The sequence below is a fragment of the Centrocercus urophasianus genome, unplaced genomic scaffold (genome assembly GCF_019232065.1).
Source record: "Centrocercus urophasianus isolate 14NV4802_14NV808 unplaced genomic scaffold, USGS_Curo_1.0 seq_16, whole genome shotgun sequence".
Lineage (NCBI taxonomy): Eukaryota > Metazoa > Chordata > Aves > Galliformes > Phasianidae > Centrocercus > Centrocercus urophasianus.
This window is the reverse complement of record NW_024884711.1, coordinates 45,089,056-45,095,841: the sequence shown is the minus strand read 5'-3', so window position 1 is coordinate 45,095,841 and position 6,786 is coordinate 45,089,056.

The window sequence follows — 6,786 nt, the reverse complement described above, 5'->3', positions numbered from 1 at the left end:
GGAGAGGAGAGGAGAGGAGAGGAGAGGAGAGGAGAGGAGAGGAAGCCCAAAACACCTGTAGATGCAATTGAATACCAACAAGTGAAGCAGAATCAATGTCAGGTGTCTTTGCTTTGTCCACTACTGGACACCCCACAGTCAAATTTACACATGGTATTGCAAATCACGTAGGAAAAAGACCACATATTCTGTGCTATGATTCACTGTTAGAACTCCTCTATTGTCTGACTTCAGAGATAGTCCAGCACTATACCTTCATCATTCTATCAGCTCCTGGCTTCCAATGTATTTCACAGTGACAGTCATCTGAGGTGCCCACCAGCCCCCCACACACATTCAGAAAACCACATTCCTGCACGGAGGTAATAGTCTCTCAAATGATGAAAACAAAGAGGTAGTCTGACATAAAACCTTATGCCTGCTGAGGCTCCATGCTATGTAGCAATAATATTTACAAGGCACATGGACTCTGTCGGCTGGGCTGCCTCGCTCCGTTTGCCACCACACTGATGTGCACTCTGTGCAGCTGGATGCATGACATTACCATGCAGGCCAGGTCCCTGATTTATAGTGTCTGGTAACATCTCCCTAGTGCTGGAATAGAAACGTCTGTTAATTTTGGATGGTAAAGGAGCATTGGTTTTGCTCTGACCTGTAGATGATGAGAATGCAATCAATCTTTAAACTTTTTTTTTTTTTTTTTTATTTTAATGAAAGCTCCTTCCCATCTCCTACCTCTTTACATTTTGGTATCTGTCACTTTCAGAGTTTTCCAGAAATAATTGATTTAAAACCTGAGGTTTTCAGACACCAAAAATGAATTTATGCGTTCACTAAGGTGACTAAATTAGAATGAAAAAGAGGTTAGCCACATGTGAACATGTACACATGTACACATAAACAAGTACAGATGAGTTGAATAGAGGGTTGGATTCACTTCATCTGACTCCAGTTGTCTCAGGTAGATTTGGGAACCTGTGTAGGCTAGAGTCAATGAAAAGGATCGTGCTTTTTAGAGAAAATATTGTCCTATCCTGAACTGGATAGTTATGAAGAACAGGATTTTGAGGTGCATATCTTATTTCACTAACCATGGAGTGAAGTAAATGAATCATTTTCTCAGACTAGACAGCAAAATTTGAGATGTCTACATCAAGCTTTTCCTATCCAAGACACTCACACTAACAGAGCTCTTTATGATACACAGAAGTCAACTGGGGGATCGCATGTGCATAAACCTCAACACTTCCTGAGATGGACTTTCTTTAAAAAGAAATAGGATAGCTTCATAAAAGTATGAAATAATTCTATCCTTAAAGATCTTTATGAAAAAAGGAATAATAAATCTTCCTACCGTCTTTGGCGTCTGATTAACTGTCAGACTTTCTGCAAATTTTGGGAACACGTAATAACACCTAAATCTTGAGGACTGCATATAAAAGCAGCAACCACTGCCATACAGAAGACCTCAAAAGACCTCAGCTTATACAATAGATCTCAGCTCTAACCTCAGATATTTGCCAGCTCAAATTAAAATTGTCCTAATTCAAATGTTCTCTGCTAGTTTCAGAAATTATTTCTCCATTACATCATGTGCTGTCTCTGTCACTTCCTTAACTTTTAAAATCATTTATACAAACCCTCCCAAACATAGAAAAGACTTCACTCACTTTCTTTGGAAGTTTTCTCACCAGCCTACAGTGTCAAATGATATGAAAGAAAATAAGTATCCTAAAAAAGTAAAAGTATTGTGATATTCAGAAATTTAGTAATGAGATGGTGAAATAATATTTTACTAAGAGGGTCTCTCATGGCTTGAAACTCCTGGGCAAGATTATTAATGATACAAAATATGTTTGCTTTTTTGAAGTCTCAGAGTCTGAGAGAAGGAGAATTATACTTTTACTTTTGAGGAAGGAATCAGAATATTATTATTTTTTGTAATTTGTCCATTGGTACTCACTTTTTCTTCTGCCTCACAGTGGTGATTTACAATCTTGTGCTCAGACTTGTGATTGTAGTAATTCTGCATTGAACTATGTTTTCCACTGCTAGGAACTTCTCATTGAGAACTGCACACTGAAAAACAATTGCATGATGGAAAATTTACTAAGCTCTATCACTTGAAAGTTCCAGTTCATGTTCCTAAAGTGTTAGAAGATGACTTGTTCATCTATCCATCACTTTGTCCATCCATTTAATACCAAATATTCAAGTTTAAAGGAACTATTTTCAAATAACTTTTTTAGAACTCATTTGCCTCTCATTCCAACCTTCTCTTCTTTTTCAATGGTAAAAGCTTTTCTTCATCCTTCATTTTTTTTTTATGTCCTGGATTTTTACTTGATCTTAGATCTTTGGGGACATTTTAGCTGCTTTATTGTTTTCCATAGTACTACACACATTATTTATTTCAATATGGTTTTATGGAATCCCATGTGTGCTATAGTAATAATGGGAAAAATAACTTACAAGGATGATAGTCCCAGTTATGACTGGTAAGGAATATTAAAGAAGGTCCTCTGGGAACTTGGGTAGCCTGGGACATAGTGATATAGCTTACCTGAAAGGCTGCTGTGATATGTCCTTTTTATTGCTGATATTCTGAAACACATCAAAAAAAGGAATGTTAATTCCCAGTCTAATGCTTCATGACAAAACTCTGTCCAGGAAAAAATTGCAGTCCAATTCAAAGATCCGTACAAAGACTCTCACAGGATTGCACAGACTTTCAAACTCTCCTCAAAGACTTACCTCAATTTATCAAATAGGAAGGCAGCAGTTCTTAAAATGGTATAAGCAGGAACTATCAGCAATGAATATCTTTTGCCATGAATCTTCTTCCAAATTGTCCAGGGCTCTATTAATCCTTCAGGCTTGGGTTGAGCTAAGTTGTTCTGAACAGTCACGGTACACAGATCTGATCTCTCCAAGGTCTCTTTTTCTTGCTGTGGGTTTAAGGGAATAGTAAAAAAAAAGAAATAAAAAAAAATGCAACCCATGAATGTCAGTCGTTCATTTCCTCCCTTGGATTGGTCCAAAGTGCTTTTCTAGTGATTGAAGAGGATAAAACAGGCATCTACACACCTGTTTGTCCCTTGTTCGTAATAAAGAAATGGGGAGACTGCTCTCCAAAACTGATGAATCTTTGGGTAAGTTTAGTTAATCTTGGCTTCCAGATAGGCTTCAATAAAGTAAGGGCACAGGCTGCTTCTTGAGAAGGATTTGGAGCTGCTTTTCTTCTGCTTTGGATATGCTGGAAGATTTTTCCCATTCCTGCCTGCACTAATCCATTCCCTCAGGAGAGAATCCTCATTTTCCCAAAGAGCTGTACAAAAGCAAGTACAGTTCCAGTTGATATTATGAACTAATAATTGCTCCCAAATTGTTTGTATTTTGAATAGGTAAGAGAGAGAAATGGGGTGGCAGGGACAGAGATCTGCCCCAGGTCACATACCAGAGCCAGTCCCATCATCAATGTTCTTGTGAGCAGGGTAACACACATCACAGAAAGATTAACTCTTACTGTGATGAAGGACTGAGACAAACTGAAGATTTATCACATAGAAAAGCTGCTGATTTGGACTGTTTCTACCGGTTAGGGGGAGTGTCTCATGGCTGTGGGATACAGAAAAAATCTCAAAGCCACTAAAAACTGTGCTCTTCTAGTACCACTGACCATGTTCAGGAGGTGTGGAGAGAAAAAAAGGGAACAGAGTATGCTAATCTGAGAAGAGACGGAGTTTACAACTTGGTACACACTGCCTTCAGCTGATGGTGGATTTCAGTACATATAAACCTCCAAATCCTTCTGCTAAATGCCTCATCAAAAAGACCTTCATACTGAATTTCAATTGCATCTCCAATGAATGCTTGCTAGCTCTTCTCAAAATATTTCCAAAACTTTTTTTCTAATGTGTTCTATGTTTTCCATGTGCAACACAAGGGAGATTTAGATTAGACATCAGGAGGAAGTTTTTCACTGAGAGAGTGGTGAGGTGCTGGAACAGACTGCCCAGAGAGGTTGTGGATGTTCTAGCCTTGGAGGTGTTTAAGGCCAGGTTGGATGGATCCCTGGGCAATCTGATCTAGTACTTGATCTACTGGCTGGCAACCCTGCCTGTGGCAAAGGGGTTGGAACTTGTTGACCCTTGAGGTCCCTTCCACCCCAAGCCACTCTATGATTCTGTGATATCTATCTACACGACATTTATGCTATACTTAAATACAATTTATGTTACTGTAAGCTATGATAATTATATATGTTGGTCACATCATCTATGTAAATTACATCCTTGGCAACCTCTTCCAAGAGAACTGCACCATTTCATGGCAAGCAGCTTCCCCAGCTCACTTTCCTTCCTCCTCAAGAGAAAAGTGTGAGGAAGTCATCTGCAATTGAATGTGGAATTGGGAAAGGCTAGATGGTGTTCCTAAAGACTTAAGTACCATGCCAAACTACCATTTCCTCACAAAGAAGGGTGCTGTGTGACAAAGCTGTTATGCAGATACTGAGTATTTTAAGGAAAGAACCAGCAGCCATAACATTGTGGTTGCCATTAGGAGTCCAGATTTTGTTTGGCAGAGCTCTTCTTGAATCTGCCTTTCTCAGCTATAGCCCTGTGCTGTTATCTTCATCTCTTAGCCTGTTGCCTATTCACAAAACTAGACTTGGAAGGAAGCTTGTTAGATCTTCACTGTACTGAATGATCCAGGGCACATGGCTCCTCAGGGGATACTGATCAAGATGATGAAGCCATTCAGCTTCGACCATGAAAGGAAAAGACTGTCCAGTGAGAATGCCTAATCTCATGTAAAAACCAATTGGGCACAATCCTGAATGCTCTGATCTCAGCTGGCTCTGTTCTGTACCAAACACTGGGGTTCATGATCTCCAAAGACCCTTCCAAAAATTGTCTTAAGGCTCTGCTCTCTGATTCGAAGTTCATACCATTATTAAGGCTGGAAAAGACCTCTCTAAGATCACCAAGTCCAAACTCAACTCACTCCCACCATGTCCACTGACCACATCCCTGTGCCACATCTCCATGGTTCTGGAATACCTGCAGGGACAGTGATTTCACCACCTCCCTGAACAGCCTGTTTCAGTGCATTACTAGGTTTTTTTTTTTTGGATAATGTATCTTTTTCCCTACTATCCAACATGATTTGGCCAAGAGATTTTTTCTGAATCTCTGTTAAGTCAGATGTATGCTATGTGTTTGTATGGCTTTGCTTGATATCATGATGGCCACAATCACAGGTGCAGCACTTACACGTTCACGTTCCACTTCAGACTTTTGGAGATCTCTTTTCCTGTTGATCACCCATATATCAGCTATGATAAGTCCAACTTTAACAGAACTTTGCTAGTTTGCCACAACTAGAGATGTGGTCCCTGTCTATAGGACTTTTCATAGAGATCTGCTACTTAGTGCTAGACATTTGAAAGCAGAAAGCATTTTGGATAGGTTGGTTATAGTGGTGAAATATATCATTTCATTATACTTTCTGAGCATGTTGGTGTTTTCTGTGCTTTTCCTTAAAAGCAGGACAAAAAAACTAATAGTAAGTGGAAAGCCGTTTTGCTGTGTAACACTAATGCACTGAACATTATTATTATCCTGCTATTCCATGGGGAAAGTAAATGCCAATAAAAGGGATTATGAAGCAATATGCATTTTCAATTAGGACCTACAATGCTGCTCAAAGCAAGCCTTGCCAAACATCTTGCTGCTGGGACACATAGCTCACAGCAAGCACAGGGTAAAAAGCAGGAGGGGAGAGAGGAAAGGACCTGGCCAAGCACATGGGGTGACCCCCCATGGTATATGTGCAAGGAGCCAGAGAGCTAGAAGGCAGAACAAGGGAACAGGGGGCTGTGAGTTCTATGTCTCGTGGTGAGGAGAAAGCAAGGAGAGAGGGCTGTGAGAGGTCAATTAAATGGAGCAAAGAAACTGTGAGGGTCCATCTGTGTCATGCCACTTCTCCTGGGCCTTCTTCAGGGCAGAGGCTGGAGGTATCTGTAAATGAACAGTGCATGCACGTGCACACTCACGTTCATTGTTTCTTATCCCTTATAGACACGAAAACACATTTTACACGTGCTACGCACACATGCTCCATCCCTGGAGATTCAAGGTCAGACTGGATGGGGGTCTGAGCACCTGATGGAGCTGTAGGTATCCCTGTTCACTGCAGGGGAATTGGACTAGATGGCCTTTAAGGGTCTATTCCAAATCAAATGATTCCATGATTCTATGAATATGCTGCAGTGCCTGCTTACATATGCAACACATGCTTATATACACATGCATAAACAGTTTATATTTAAACATCTGTGTCAATCTAGACACAGAACCTTTGGTTATGTAGTGAGTACAAGAAACCTGCAAAGTTAAAACATATACATTTATGTGATGTCAAGCATGGTATGAACAAAACAGGAAAAGGGAGTATGTGATAGGAGTTGGGAGAATAAGGAAAAGAGAGCAGTGCTTACAAATAATGGGCCACTGAAGATGTTGTTTCTGAGAAATTATCTGTTTTCCTCCTAATACACCCACTTGCCAATTAAGTAAGAGTAAATCTTGCTCTTTTTTCCTCTAGGAATGGTGAACCATTCTTGTTGCTATCTGGGATGGGATTTGACAGCTTACATCAGGAATGGGTGTGAAGTTGCCCAGATGTGTCTGCTGAGGGAACCATTTTCCTGGTGATGACAGAAGCCTGGCAAGGTGCCGGATACAAATCTGAGGGTTTCTTTTCTTTCTTTCTTTCTTTTTT